Genomic DNA, 16,023 nt, shown 5'->3' with positions numbered 1-16,023 from the left:
AGTGTAATTTCCTGAGTACCCACCGGTCACTCTTGGGGACTCAGACACCCAGGATAATTACATTTACCAGAGTCCCCCTTAGTGCCTTGGACATTTACAGCATTCAGGAGAGACCTTTCCCAGCACCTGTCCAAATGCAAGTGAGGGTGGGGGGATGGCATCTGTGGTAGCAGTGCCCCTGGATATAAGGTCAATAAATTAGATGCAAGCCAGACTTCAAATTTGGAATTTGGCATGGCTTGTAATTGGTTCCTTTTCACGCCAGGTGGGGAGAATTGACCATTAGAAGGCTCCATGTTTCCTAATTTCAGCACCATCACTTTTTGAAATCTCTTCCTGCGTTGAAATCAACTCTTGCCCCCCACTCTCCCCACTGACATTTTGCTCCTTCTCTTCTGATGTTTGAAACTTTTGTTGAAATATGTACCTTTGGCTCTGTTATTGTCACAGTTCATGAGCTGTTTCCGATAATAAAAAAAAAAATTCCACGAGGCTGTTGGGCACACACACATAAATCCCCATGTTTTGCTCACACCCACATAGATATATAATATTCCAAGAGAAGTGTGCTGAAGCGAAGGCTGATGCTGATTACTGTACTAGGAGGGCAGGAGGGAGGGGAAGTAAAGTGATCCCAATAAAAAGCAATAGTACAGAACTAAAAAGCATAAATACAGACAGGAATCAATGAATATTTGGCAAGCCATTTTCCTTCTTAAATAGGTGACAGAATGCATTACAGAAGTATTTTCTCTCTCTGCCTCCGCTGAAGTGTACTAAAAGCCTACCTTATTGGCGCTAACCCAATAAGCTTATTTTTATAGAGGGAAAGATAGACATAAATCTAGAATAATTCATTGGGAGTTCTTTCTCAGAACCTTTAAAACAGAGAAGCAATGTTTCTTTTTTGGTTTGGTTTCTCTCTCTCTCTCCCTCTCCCTCTCTCTCTCACTTACACAGCCATATTAGTGGGGGAGTTTTCCTTTAGCCAAGAGCAGCGATGGCTGAATGAAACTCTCATGTACAGGGGCAGTCTACCTCTAAATGCCAGGTTCCCAGGGACAAATAGCAGGAAGACTATCACATTCATGTTCTGCTTCTGAGCATCCAGAACCATCAGACTGGCTGTTATTAAGACACAATGGTGAACTAGAAATATATTGATTTGACCAAGCAAGTCTTGCAATCTTGTTTCAATTAAACTATCTCATAATCTAGGATAAGTAGCCTAGTTTGGCAATGCCGGTGCCTACATGATGTCCAAGGGTGTTTGTGTCTGTATGTGTGTGTGTGTGTGTGTGTGTGTGTGTGTGTGTTATTCACTGTTTATCCTCATTTGCCCTTTGCATTCTGCTTTCCAGTGGACATTTTCCTCTCGGCAGGAGGGGGAGAAGGAACCAGGCATGCCCAATAAAGAGATAACTTGTCATTCCATCTCATCTGTGGCCATTCATCCAACAAAATGTCTCTTGCACGTGAAGGAGCTGTGAATGGAGGCAATTGTTGTATTATTCAACACTATGTACAGCATCTGCCCCTGTGCCGTTTATGTCTTCTCTGTTTTTGAAACTGTCCCAATCCTGGTTGCATGGAATTGCAGGGCTGAGCAGCAGTCAGGAGAAGATCTTGCTCCCTTCCCATCTGTTCCAATTGTTTTCAAGTACTTCAAGGCAAATGGCAATAGGCCTGTGCAAAGAGTTCAAATCAGAGCCAACATGAGTGCCAGCAGAATTGTGCTGGCAAGAACTGGAAGGATGGTGGTTTCCCTCTCTAGAGTAGATTCCCAGTAGATTTTGGCAAAGTAGTTTTGTCTAGATTCATGCCCAGCAAGCTGCTTGGCTATTGTTTTGGTTCCATTCAACTATGATTGAGAATGTCCTTACACAATAAGGAGTTATGAAAGGGCAGGGGAAGACTTTGGATAATCCTTCATGAAACATGTCTTTGCTTTTAAATGAAGAACAAGGTTTTAGAAAACAGCATGCATGACATCTAAAAAATTTAAAACACAGCACTGCAGGTTTAGGTGCAAATTCTGAGCAATCTCATCAATGGCTTCGAATGTTACTATGCTCTAGTAATTTGGCTTCTCCCAAACAGGATCCACATTGTGTAGACAAACACACACATTGCTTATGAGAGCCTGGATGATGTAGTGGGTGGAATGGAAAGCATCCACTGAGGAAATCTGGGTTCAAGTCCCTGTTCAGCTATGATGGTTACTGGGTGTCCTTACTGGGTGTCCTTTGATTAAATGTTCTGATAAGGGATGAGGAACAGTATTGTGGAGAGGGGATTGGGTGCATGGTCCTCTAACCCAGATGACTTCAATCCTGCTTTCTACAGGGGAACTTGGTCACAGAGCTATCTGCATCTCTACCTACCCCACAGCTAATGTCACATGTGAAGTCACAATGTGTGGCAGTTGGGAATGGTTTGGGGGAAATGGCCTTGTGGGCCAAATTGGGATCTATGCTGGGCTAAATTAGGCCTGTGGATTGGAGGTTCTCCACCTCTGTTGTCATGCATAGATCAAGGCTAGGGAATCTGTGGCCAAGATGTTGTTGAACTACAGCTCCTATCATCACTGACCATCAGCCATGCTGCCTGGGGCTGATGAGAGTTTGAGAAAAGCAACATCTTGAGGGCTGCTGGTTCCCTAGCCTGGTACAGATCATGCTTGTGCACTTTGGGCTCATTATGAAAACATAATTACTCATGTTATCAGGGTTGCCGCTTACACATTGCTCCAAAGAAGAAATCAATCACCAAAGAAAGAGGGTGAAAGAGTATACAGCAGGCATAGGCAAACTCGGCCCTCCAGATGTTTTGGGACTATAACTCCCACCATCCCTAGCTAACAAGACCAGTGGTCAGGGATGATGGGAATTGTAGTCCCAAAACATCTGGAGGGCCAAGTTTTCCTATGCCTGGTATACAGCACAACTCATCATAATGAAATAGGCTGTGGCCATGGGACCAGTGGGCTTGCTTAGTTTGTTTCCTAGATGCTGTTGATGTGAAATTCCAAGTCCCTTCTCTCCTTTCTTTCTCTTTACACCAGACTTCGTTTAAACAGCCCTTGAAACAAAGTGTCTCTGTTAAGTAGGGCACATGATCAGGCTAACATGAAGCCATTGTGATGGTGTAGCCATGTTGGACGGAGAGAGCAACTTTGATGACATACCTTTTAGTCTAAGGGGATGTTCACAAGTTACATTAGATGATGGTATGGACTATGTGCACAAACAATTAAGTTGTACACACATATAGTAATTCACATGTAATGTTTAATGGGTGGTACTCTGTACCTGTGTACACAACAGTTCAACTGAACAGGTCAAAGAGTGTACACTCTTCCACACAAACATTTGTACATGTGTAGAGACAGCTTGTTATCTTTATTCAGTAGATAACAAGTGTGAACAAGTTCTAAATTACCTAAGAGGAGGATAAAATGCAGATAACCCCTATGTAAGTCACCTTGTGCTCTTCGGAGAAAGGATGGGATACAAATCTGAAATAGATAGATAGATAGATAGATAGATAGATAGATAGATAGATGATAGATGATAGATGATAGATGATAGATGATAGATGATAGATGATAGATAGATAGATAGATAGATAGATAGATAGATAGATAGATGATTGATTGATTGATGATAGATAGATGATAGATAGATGATTGATTGATTGATGATAGATAGATGATAGATAGATGATAGATGATAGATAGATAGATAGATAGATAGATAGATAGATAGATATAATGTTTTATGTGTTGATTTTTATTGTACAAGATGCTTTACAATGCTTATTTTTTTATTCTCACAGCTCCTATGATATGGTTTGGGCTGAGAGACAATGACTTGCCTTAAACCACCACATAAGATTGGCTGCTGAATCCCCTCACTGAAATGAAGATGTTTAAGGGCGGCTTGTATTGTATTGTATTGTGGACACGTATTGTGGCTCAGCTGTTGGTTTCTCGAAATAATGCCTCTCGAAAAGGCCTCATCACCTTCGACATCTTTTTCATTCATTCACATCTGTTGTCAGGTTCTTTGCCAAGCAAGCGAGGGAATGCAAAATGTCACCATGAGTTGTATTGTAAAGGCACTTCAACACATGAAGCTTCTGGGATGAAAGCATCCAAAATGCTAAGTCAAGGCTTAATGCTCACCAAGGCCATAGTACTCTGTGATGTCATAAGCCTGAGGCAGTTATTTCAGTTGGTACAGTTATGGCAGTTATTAACAGCCTGCCTCAGAGTTAGTCCATCTGTAACAGTTTTTGTCTTAGATACAAATCTATGTAATATGTATTAGTACCATAAGTAACACCTGGCTTGTATATTTAATCTAACAAGTGCAAGCACACTGAGCAAAAATGATTTATTTAAACTTACTGTCTTGCATAGTTTTTATAGGAGGGAAAAGGGAACTAATTAAAGAGTCAAATGACCTGGGCTCTGTTCTGCAGAACTCTGTAAATGGGAATGAGAGTTTAATTCCCACAAGGCCTAGGGCTGCTTGTCTGTAATCAAAATTTTAAACCTATACTGGCCAAAATGCTCAGCTCCCTCACCTGTACAATACACTCTCCTTTTCTTCTTCCCTATTCCCTATTCACCTTTGTGTCAGCCATTCACACAAATATATACTTAAGACTCAGTGGTGAACATCAGGCATGAATTGTGAAACTTATATTTATATGGGGGCTGAGATGATGGTGGTCATAATTTACTGGATTTTTTAAAAATCTGCCTTCCACCATAAGGTCCCAGGACAGGTAAAAGTACAATATAAAAATACAACATTAAAATCAGTTAAAACAATTTCAAATAAGAAAAGTGTGTGTGTGTGTGTGTGTGTGTGTGTGTGTGTGTGAAGGTGCGGTGCCAGACATACCTCTGCAGGGAGGGATTCCACACCTTTAGGCAGTGATGGCCAAACTTGGCCCTCCAGCTGTTTTGGGACTACAGTTCCCATCATCCCTGACCACTGGTCCTGTTAGCTAATGGTGATGAGAGTTGTAGTCCCAAAACAGCTGGAGGGCCAAGTTTGGACATCACTGCCATCACTGCCTTAAGGAATGCGCTCTCTCGGGCCACCCTATTCTCGTGTTCTGACTGTGGCAGAACCTCCAAGATCTCAGCACCTAAGACAGTCTAGAGGTGGTCCTTCAGATGTTTGGGACTTAAGTCATTTACAGCTTTAAGCACTAATGTTAACACTTCGAACTGAGCCCAGAAATGAACAGACAGTCAAGTGCAGCTATTTTAAAATGAGGTCTGTGTGAGTTCTAAATGAAACCTGGATTGATCTGGAAGCAAGATGAAGGCAGAAGCACACATTGGGCTTATCCACACTTACTGTTTGCCCCGCGGTTTCTAGGCACAGGCCTGAACTTTAAAGCTCTGTGTCTGAGTGCTCTTTAGAGCTGAAGCACAACAAATGAGAAATTGGGTTTTCTGTGCATTTCTGTTTGCTCCAATTCAGCGGTAAAGAGTGGGTTTTCACAGGAAAAGCACCAGAGAGAGAAACACACACTCAGACACAGAGCTTTAAATTGCAGAGGAAAGGTAAGTGTAGATAAGCCCATTATGGTAGTGTTGTGATTCCCTTTTGGGCTGGCACAGAAGAGAAGACTTAAACCTTTCCCTAGTGCAAATTTCCCACCAAGAATCCGACCACCAGCTCTATTTACACTAGTTGAGATATAATAATAATAATAATATAATAATAATAATTTATTATTTATACCTCATCCATCTGGCTGGGTTTCCCCAGCCACTCTATAAAAGCACTTGCAGGAGGAATTTTCAACAATAAAATGAGAGGAAAAGCCATTAGAGACCCAACTCTCCTACACCAGTCACTCAATTCAAATTTCAGCCATAACAACTGTTTGTTTCATCTGCTCCCCCCTTTCCTTATTAAACAACCACATTATTCTGTCCCAAGTTGATGAGAAGACACAATCCTTTGACGTTCATACAGCAATTCCTTAGTTTGATGTGCAAACATTTTTTCGTTTCGCTCCTGTCTAATATGGCTACTCTTTTGGAAGTCCTTATGACATTCATCCTGCTCCCATACAATACTAAACCCATGAGCTCAAATGTAAACAATCAAAATCCATGGCCCTTTGCCCTTCCCAGAGAGCTTTGTACTTTAAAATCTCAAAAAACAGAAAGGGATAGAGAAAGAACAAAAACTATACTTTCCTTTTATCACAGGATTATCAAGGCTTGGCTTGTGGCTTTAGTGCATCTGAGATTGGCATCTTAATGCTAAGCAGGTAAGAATCAAGCTGTGTGGAGCATTCACATATTGGATTCAGCCAAGAGAGCCATATAGTTGTAGGTAAGCTATCGACTTTTAAATATCTCTTAATGTTACATTCATTTAGAAATGTGCTCTTAAGCAATTTCGCTGTAATCCACCAGGCCTTCTAGTTTACATTTATCTGTATAGGTAAAGAGGATTTGTTTGCATTTAGTAATGATTCAACCATTAGTTTGATTGAGCAATGGCTAGGTTTTAGTTCCTCCTGGCAGTTATTGGGCAATTCATTTGAACATTTCTGAAAGTGTGGCTATCACTCCAGCTTGTGCAAAGGTGATGATTGTGTGTCTTCTCGGAGGTGTATTGGAGGAGCAATCATTTCCTCCAAGAGTGCTGCGTGGAACAACAGACAGAGAAAATGCCACGATTGAAAATCCAAGCTGCAGCAGAGTGGGAGATGAAGATTGGCAAGATTTATGAGGCAACCGCATGAGATAGAGAGAGAAAGAGAGTCCAGGCAAGACGGCTTCACTGATCTCACTGATACCACTAATTGAAAGACTGCTGCTACCTAATTACTGGAGCCTTGGCAGGACCTTACATATCTAAACTGCCTTAAACTGGGATAGGACACTGGTTCTTCCAGCTCAGTATTTTCTAAATGCTGACTGGCAGTGGCTCTTCGGGGTTTCAGAGAGAGGAATTTGCCATGACAGGTGCATGACGTCTGTAGCTGATGCAGGGTGAATCAAAAAAATGGTCTCCCCTGATTGGACTGGTGGGTGAGGCCCGCCCTGATTGGAGGGTCCAACGTGGTTGGAGGTGGGTGGCACCAGGTGGCCATTCCCTTCCCCAGCCATGCAAGACCAGCCATGGCTGCACTGTGTGGCAAACACACCTTCCTCCCGAGCCCCAGGTGAGCGGCTATTCCTACTTGAAGATGCCAGGAATTGAACCAGGAACTGCCTGCATGAAGAACACATGGTCCACCAATAGCTACAGTCACTTCCCGATCATCCAGCCCCTGTGCTGAAGTAGATTGTTGAGACACTTCCTGGCTCAGTGGATTGAGTTGCAGATGACCTGTATTATATAGGATTCCCAAAGTAATGTTCGCCTATAATATAGAGGACATTTTCAGGATAGAAACATTATGCGGTACTTAACATTTCCCTGGGTGCTATTTTTCTTGGCAAAGCCTTCTCTCTATTTCTGAGAGAAAAACAACCCGGGATAAGGTGTTTTGCGGAAGAAAAGCAATATATGAGAGAAGAGTTAACTAAACCCCTCCTGCCTACTACTTTCCCACTACGAACACCCTCTCCACTTTGCATTGGAAATTCTGTGTTTTGTCACCAAGCATCTAATTCCAGCCTTAATAGATATTTTTTTAAAGCCAGTAAGTCACCCCAGGTGTTATATTGAGGAAATGTATGGAACTGTTGAAGGAATAGAGACACAGAGAAGCATATGTACAAAAAAGGTTAATAAAGTAAGATATTTCTTTGCTTATCTTTATTATATTGTCAAGGTTTTATTTTGTAGGCTTGCATGACTGGTATTACAACTATTCCTGTGACAATAGAAGGTGGTAAATTCAATAATGACTATTCTTCCTGAATTTTTTTTGCCCCAAACAGGAGATGTAGCATTTAAAGAGGAGCAGATACAAAACTGTGACTTCTATAGCGGCATTTGGAAAAGCAATTGCAAAGGCAGACAATGTGGAATGGAACAGAACGTGTATTATCTTTTAATAAGTTAGAATGGCATATGGACTCACTGAAATTTCTTATACACCTGGAGTTTCATGGACGAAACAGACTGTTTGGTGAGCTATAGGTTTATATGTGCTCACCAAAGTCTACACTGGCAGTAAAGTTTGCGCTGGTGCACAGTTTCCAAGGTGGTTGTCAGGAAGGAGGAAGACCGTCTGTTATCACACAAAAGGACTAATATTTAAATAATAGGTACCTAATTCTTCTTCTTCTTCTTCTTCTTCTTCTTCTTCTTCTTCTTCTTCTTCTTAATATCCTGCCCTCCCCAGCCAAAGCCGGGCTCAGAGCGGCTAACAACAATAAAATTAACACAGAATTCTAAAATAAATTCATTCTAAATCTTTTAGGAAGAACCTGCCTTATACAGAACTAGACAAATGGGCCATCTAGCTCAGTATTATCTACTTTGCTCAGAACCACAATACCTCAAGGACTGCCTTTCCCCATATGAACCAACCTGGACACAGTGATCATAATTTGAGACCCTTATTCATATGTCTCCTCTATTTCCTCTGTTTTCGTCCATATTCTCCAACATTCCTGGTTAATCTAACCACAGTTTCCTCAGCTTCTCACGTAATGATAAACTGCAGTTAATTAAAAACAAAAAAAGTATGTAAAAGCTTCTCATCTCTTCCTTGTGTCCACACTGGAGGATGCCCTTGCTCATGCACATCAGACTAAAATATAAAACTCTGTCCAAACACAACCAATGAATGGTCAGCCAAATTAATTTCTGATTTCCAGCCTTAAACTATTTAACAAAGCAAACAGATGCATTCTTATATAAAATTCTTAATTGTAACAAAGTGCTCTCACTATCTGAAGGGATGTGATCATTTGATTCAACATGAAAATGTCACTATTAATCAACAAAGATTCTAAGCAAAGATATGTATAGCTGGGTGCTTAACTAGATTAGTTTGCAAACTCCATCTTCTTTATTAATAGTAAAGGTAAAGGGACCCCTGACCGTTAGGTCCAGTCACGGACGACTCTGGGGTTGCGGCGCTCATCTCGCTTTACTGGCTGAGGGAGCTGACAGCTTCTGGGTCATGTGGCCAGCATGACTAAGCCACTTCTGGCGAACCAGAGCAGTGCATGTAAACACTGTTTACCTTCCCGCTGAAGCGGTTACCTATTTATCTACTTGCACTTTGACGTGCTTTTGAACTGCTAGGTTGGCAGGAGCTGGGACCAAGCAACGGGAGCTCACCCCACTGCAGGGATTCAAACCGCCGACCTTCTGATCGGCAAGCCCTAGGCTCTGTGGTTTAGACCACAGCGCCACCTGCTTTATTAATACCTGAAGGCTAATCATACTCCAGAGACTGGGTGAAGAAAGCAAAATTTGTACAATATCCAGGGATCTTAAATTTGTCTGCATTTTATGCAATGGCACATTCTTGGTTTTTTGAAAGCTATTTGCAGAATTAAAGTAATTTCCGTGACACATGTGCAAAGCAGCAAGAACAGACAATGTGTTTCCCTCCAGATGATGGGATTTCGAATCCAACAACATCCCTGACCACTGGGCAGCACCAACAACTTTTGGAGGACAACATGCTGGCTACCTCTGTACTACAGAAAGTATAAGAGAACAAGATATATACTGCAGCATAAACATTCAGTCAAATTAGGCAAAGAACAAGCATCAAGTATTTCTTTGGTGTTTACCACCAAAGTGAGGAACCTTGTAAGTAAGACTTTCACAGCAGGTATCCACACTAGGTGTGCTTGTCCATATAACCTCAGAGCAATTCTTGTGGCATCAAGTGCATCTTCCAAGAAGCAAACAGCTGCTCCTTTGTATGTCATAAAAGGAACTAGTTGAGTAGGCGGTAGATTTCTCCTTGACCTCTACAAAACTATTAAAAATAAAAATAAAAATCAGGAGTTGGGTTACATAAGAGGTCAAGAGTTCATTTCTTCTTATTTTATTATTAGTAATTTATCGTTCAAAGGGCAATGGGCCTCAGCAGAAATTAAAACTTTAGTTGGACACATCTCTGAAGGACCAGATGGAATTACCATTTTAAGTGGAAGCAAATAAGATGAGAGGCAGACATAAGAAGTCCGTTCATTACAGCCTCAGTGATTAAGGAAGCGAGACTTTCACCAGAAGAAAGAGCTTTGATGACTGAAGCCCTTATTCATCTACGTCATTGTGTAATTTAAGCTGTAAGCTTGCATCAATCTGTTATACAACAGGCACTTATGAAAAGACTTGCTCCAGAGTCCACCGGCTCCCAAGCCATTTTAAAGAGTTACTAAAAGGCTTCACACCAGGAAAAAAAATGTTCCTATATTTTCCAAGACTGAAGGACTCTGCTAGGACATGTATTAATTTTGCACAAGAAAGGAATCATTTAAAATTTACTCTTGCCTTCAGCAATAATTAATGATGAAGTAACTATTAATGGGACCTTCGTAGAGTATATATCCCACCTGTGATTTCTAAATTCCGTATTAAGTGTAACGTCTTAAAGGAAACTCATATTCTGAAAGGCAACTGGCAATTTTTGTTGGAAAAGCAGAAACATGGGGATATTTCTGTTTTGAACTACCGTATTTTTCGCACCATAGGACGCACCGGACAATAGGACGCACCTTGTTTTAGAGGGGGGAGAACAAGAAAAAAAATTCTCCCCCTCTCTGCCCAGCGCCCCTTCAGCGAAGGTGCCATTCAGGCAGCTACCTTGGAAGCCTGGAGAGTGAGAGGGGTTGGTGTGCACTGACCCCTCTCACTCTCCAGGCTTCAGGTTCCTTTCAACCTGCTCTTTGGGGCTGGCGGGGGAAGCCCACCACCAGCCCCAAAGAGCAGGTCAGGGAGCAGCGGAAAGGCGCAGCGGAGAGGCTCCTGCCATAGCCGCACGTCACCTCTCCAGCTGGGAGAGGGTCGAGGGGCTATGGCTTCTTTAGCCCCTCACGCACTCTCCCAGCTGCAGAGGTGGCACGCGTCTAAAGAGGATCCTGCCATAGCCGCGCGTCACCTCTCCAGCCGGGAGAGGGTTGCGGGGGGCTTCTTTTGCCCCGTGCGCGCTCTCCCGGCTGGAGAGGTGATATGCGGCTATAAAGGCTCCTGCCATAGCCACGCGTCACCTCTCCAGCTGGGAGAGGGTCGCAGGGCTATGGCTTCTTTAGCCCCGCGCACGCTCTCCCAGTTGGAGAGGTGACGCGCGGCTATGGAGGCTCCTGCCATAGCCGCACGTCACCTTTCCAGCGGGAGAGGGTCGCGGGGAGGCTTCTTCTCACTGTGAGTTGGAACGGCAAAGTACTGGAGGGGTTAGAAAATGGGAAGTTTTAACATGAACTAATTCCAACTCTTGTTTCATTTCAAAATGTTAATGAAGTTATAGTATCTAATCCTGAACAGCAAGTAAAGACTATCAATAGTATCTTATCTAAAGCACTTCCTATATTATAAGCACTCACCTGTTCAATACTCCCACGTCCTCCAATCAAGTATCACTGTAGGGAGTAATCAACACAACTCAAGTTAATTTAGGACATTTTATCCATACAGTATTAATTGCCACTACAAACAGATTAGAGATAGCTACTTGATAAAACTCATAGATCACTTTGTTTCAAGATTAGGGGCATGCATGTGTTCTGCCCAGGGAATAGAAATTACCCTTTCTTTGCCCTTATACATAGCACACAAATTACTCTTCATGAAAAAGATACACTCTGCTCTATTTTACATTGATTTATGGCTCTCTCTGCTTGGATTTCTTTTTTAAAATGACTTATCTCTAGAATTATTTTTGGACAAGAGAAATCCTTGTTGGAGACCTGGAGCTTTTGATGCATGGGTTAGCATCCAAATGAATGACCCCATTTAATGAAAACTTACCGAGAAATGCTGTGGAAGGGTTCTTCTACAACTTGTGTTATCTAAAAAGTTTGTGAAAAGATAGGTAGTAAAAATTAGTAAAAACCGCAGGAACAAAAGTCAAACTCTCGTGCCTCTCAGCTGAGAACAGGAAGTTCTGGGTTCAAGCTCTTTAGCCAAGGCTTATGCTCTCCAAATTTCTTGAACTGCAACTCTAATCTGCCCCAATGGTCAAGGATGATGGGAGTTGTAGTCCAACAACAACATGGCACTGGATCAGGGAAGGCTGGTCTTGGGACTCAAAGTTAAGGTTTATAAGGGAGGGATTGAAAAGGATGAAGAAAGAAACAGCAGTGTGATCACAGTGACTGGAAAGGACAGCAGCTCAGTGCAATACATGCTTTGTTTACAGGGAGACCCAGGTTCAATCCCTGTCAATGCAAATTAAAAAGATTTCAGGTAGCAGGAGCTGGTACTAGTCAGAGTAGACGATAGTGGTCTAGATCAGAAATGGAGAACATGTGCCCCTCCAGATGTTGTTGTGCTACAACTCTCCTAATTTCTGACAATGTTAGCTGAAACTGGAAGGAGCTGGAGTCCAAGAACTTCCGAAGAAATACAGGTCCACCACACCTGAGCTAGATGGATAAATGGTGTGTCTGGCTTAGCACAAGTAAGGTTCATGGGCCCAGACAGATAGTTTCTCTTGGTGGGCCAGACAGTGAGGCAGACATACATTCCTAACTTAAAGTTCTCTCTCTCTCTCTCTCTCTCTCTCTCTCTCTCACACACACACACACACACACAAAGACAAGAGTGGAGTGGGCTTCCTTACATGAATGGATTTTAAAAAATAGATTCATCCCATTCTGTCAGATAAGCCACATATACTGGTCCCAGAACTAACAGGATATTTCATCTGTAAAATGCAGAGCTAAAAAGGATGAAAGAAAGATCTAACAGGATATTTCATGTGTGTTAGTGGTTGATTTTAACATTTTGCTGCTGCTTTTAGTGTACCTGGGCTGTTTTTTAATTGATGGGTTTTATTTGCTTTAGTAGACAGGTTGTATATGTGTAAATAATACCATATATCATAAAGGCATCACAGACCCTGCAGTGCCTCATTGTCCAAAAGGGAACACAGTCCCTGGTAAGTGCTCCTGCTATACCTGAAATTTCACACTGCTCAGAGATTGGGGTGGCATGTAAAAATATGTTCTAAATGCCACTCCCCTGAGGGAGAGGTTCCTGTCTGTGTCCAAACCAAGGTAGGGATTTATTTTTCCTTCAAGTAGGAGGTCACAGCCAGGAGAGGGGGGACATCAATTGGGATCATTCAAGTATTCATTTTGAATGCTTCAAACATTCCTCAGGGTTTTTCAGATGTACAGCAGGATTAGTTAAAGGGCACCACTGATTTTCAGGATGACCACCAAACGATTCAGCCATCTCTAAAAACAGTAGAGGTGTTTCTCTCCAGACTATTGTTTAGGAATCACTACCCCATACAGATGTGCCAACACCTGTGTTTTGATCATGAGGCCTCTCGTTACAGCAGCACTTCCTCTTTTTCACAGCATCAGCATCTCTTAACAGCCCTTAGGTTACCATTGTAATTCCATAATACAGGCAATCACTGCTGAGAGCATCATACTAAATACAAAAAGGGAGAATAATTGATAGTATTTATTTGTTTGTAATAGCCATCTCCAACACAGTGGTATACTGATTAGAATGAGTTATGAGCTGCTCCTAAGTTGTCTGATTATTATTATTTTTTCCTTTGAATTCCTCTCTGCGTACAAGTGCCTTGCGGCATCCTATCAGCAGGATCTAAAGCATGGCAGAGCTTCACTCCTTGCTTTCTGTAGCACTGCACACAGTCAGGTCTGTGGGGATTCTGTCGAGATAGATGTGATGAGTTTTTCTCAACAACAAAACAGAATTTAGCATTTTAAGGTGGCTTAGGTAGAGGAAGTAGAGAGCAACAGAGAAGCTGTGTGATGTAATGTTTAAAGAACTAGGGAGGGCTGGGTTCCAAAGGCATCAAGCTCATTGGGTCACCTTGGGCCAATCACTTTCTCTCATCCTAGCAAGATTATTGTGAGGATAAAAAGGTAAATTCCTGCCATCCTGAGATCGTTGTAGGTAGGCTGAGATAAAACTGTAATGAACAGAAATGTACCCATCTTCTCTTCCAGGTGATGCCCAGTAACAAAATTAATATTGTCATAATCTAAATGGCAGGGGCCTAGCTCTGCTAACTTCCATATTTTCAAAATAATCAAGTAGTCTACGGACTAGGAACTAATAACCCCATTCTTTGTCTTGGACATTAGTTAGTAACTAGCACATGGCTATGTATCTTATGTATCATGAAAGCTATATTCACTTCAACAGTTTGGGTCTGTGCAGAATTTGGTATGTCTAACACCATTAATCAGTGTGTTTATGTGTGCCTAAATGAATAGTACCAAACGGTGAGTGGCTTTCCTCCCTCTCCTCTTTCAAGTTCCAGCATCTCAGTGGTCCATACATTTGTGGTGTGATGAGAGAGAAGACATATTTTTCTCTTCTTCCACACTGTGAGCAAAAAGTATCACATTGCTGGTGCTGCATGATATAAGAGTCACTCCTGATTTGCACAAACTTTTCCCCTTTGGGGATAAGGGATGGTTTGCATATGTCACCCACACTTTAAAAACAAACTGCAAACCAAATGAAACCTAATGTTTATTTCCCAGTTGGTGACTAGCCAATCCATAGAGTTTTATGAAAGTTATCACAGATGGAAGAAAATGCATTAATTATGTGATTCTGAGAACTCACCACCACCCCTCTCCTTGGAGAAAAGTTGAATCTAGTCCACTAAGGAAACATACCGGCATACTGTAGAGACCAGCAAGGTCTAAATGGACCTTGGGTTTATTAGATCCGCAGTAAAAACCAATATAACTTTGTGCTTCTATGATATAATGCTTAATAATTATTTTCTATTAAACAACACAAAATTAAAAATAATGCAAACAGAAGCTGTTGTTGTTGTTTTTTAAAAAGTAAGCACATCCTATATACTAAAAAACTAATTTTCCAATCATGGATCCTAATGATTGCATCATCATCCCCCCAACCCCACAAGTATTATCAGGCTTGGAGAAAACTCCAAGGCTAGCAGAAATACTCCCATTAAAAAAATCCTAGGGGAGAGGGGACTTCCAAAGCAGCCCAATGAGGACTGTGTATGCTCAGTGGTCATGGAATGCAGCTAAGTATCTTATGGAACATAGGACACTGTCTCAGGCAGCATCAGACCATTGGTCCCACTAGCTCAGTAGGGTTTACAGAGGCTCTCCAAGGTTTCTGGCAGAGGATGGTTCAAGCCCTGGAGAGGCTGGGATTTGAATCTGAGAGCTTCTTCATGCAAAGCACATGCACTACCATTCTGCTACATCCTTTTCCTCAAGAGCCCTGTCTTCTCTCACATCTGGTTGCCTTAGTTATAACTGTGTAGAAGGAATAAACGCTATACATTTTGGAGGAATTCACAATTAGAGCTAAAGTATTCCCTGATATTACTTTCACCAGTAATTCATTGTAAAAAAAATATGTGGATGGAACTACCAGAAAAGAGATCCAAATATTTCCTAAAACAAGCTCTTTCTTAGAGGGGCTTTGAAGAAATGCTTCACTGTCGCATTCTATATGTATATATATTGCTGTGCACACTGTCAACAATTGATAAGAACTAACAATATAAATAATCATGTCTAGCCGAGTGTGAAAGTCACACATTTGAATATATGTTTGCATATGCATAGGGGATTTCTGGCTTTAACTCAATAGAGGGCAGAACAAAGTTTCAGAACTCATGGAGAGATTTGCAAATCTTTGAAACAGCTGCTTTGGAAAAGAATTCACCAGGAATTTTCCATTCATGTCAAGTGGTTAGAAAGGGAGCACACACTTTGTGTAGTCACAGTTTGCCAGTTTGTGTCACAAGACTCTGGAGTGTGCCGCAGTAGTTTCTGCTCATCTTGGTGCTAACAAGGAAGGCAAAACAAGAGGAAGGGAAAGCAAATCAGCAGGAGTTTCATGTAGAATCAGTGGTGGC

General features: G+C 41.8%; 2 long non-coding RNA genes across 7 annotated transcripts in view; one reads left to right on the top strand and one right to left on the bottom strand.

Annotated features, from left to right (window-relative positions):
• The first annotated feature begins 1,692 nt into the window (after positions 1-1,692).
• On the top strand, positions 1,693-10,631 carry LOC307209629. Of its 5 annotated transcripts, XR_013835659.1 has the most exons (4): positions 1,693-3,474; positions 3,838-4,794; positions 6,245-8,124; positions 9,503-10,631. It is a non-coding gene; the product is annotated as an uncharacterized lncRNA (long non-coding RNA). The 5 variants fall into 5 exon arrangements; XR_013835660.1 differs by lacking the exon at positions 9,503-10,631 and having other exon boundaries at positions 1,693-2,667; positions 6,245-8,266; XR_013835661.1 differs by lacking the exon at positions 9,503-10,631 and having other exon boundaries at positions 1,693-3,229; positions 6,245-8,266.
• Positions 9,492-16,023, bottom strand: part of LOC307209640 — a 69,561-nt gene continuing 63,029 nt past the window's right edge. For both annotated transcript variants that reach the window (XR_013835681.1, XR_013835682.1), the window contains exons 2-4: positions 11,931-11,971; positions 11,507-11,542; positions 9,492-9,939 (exon numbers count right to left, since the gene is read on the bottom strand). This is a non-coding gene — a long non-coding RNA (uncharacterized lncRNA). The remainder of the gene's footprint in view (positions 9,940-11,506; positions 11,543-11,930; positions 11,972-16,023) is intronic.

Source organism: Podarcis cretensis (genome assembly GCF_951804945.1).
Source record: "Podarcis cretensis genome assembly, chromosome: 2".
Taxonomy (NCBI): Eukaryota; Metazoa; Chordata; class Lepidosauria; order Squamata; family Lacertidae; genus Podarcis; species Podarcis cretensis.
Note: the sequence above shows the minus strand (reverse complement) of the source record. Positions and strands in the feature narration are given on the sequence as shown.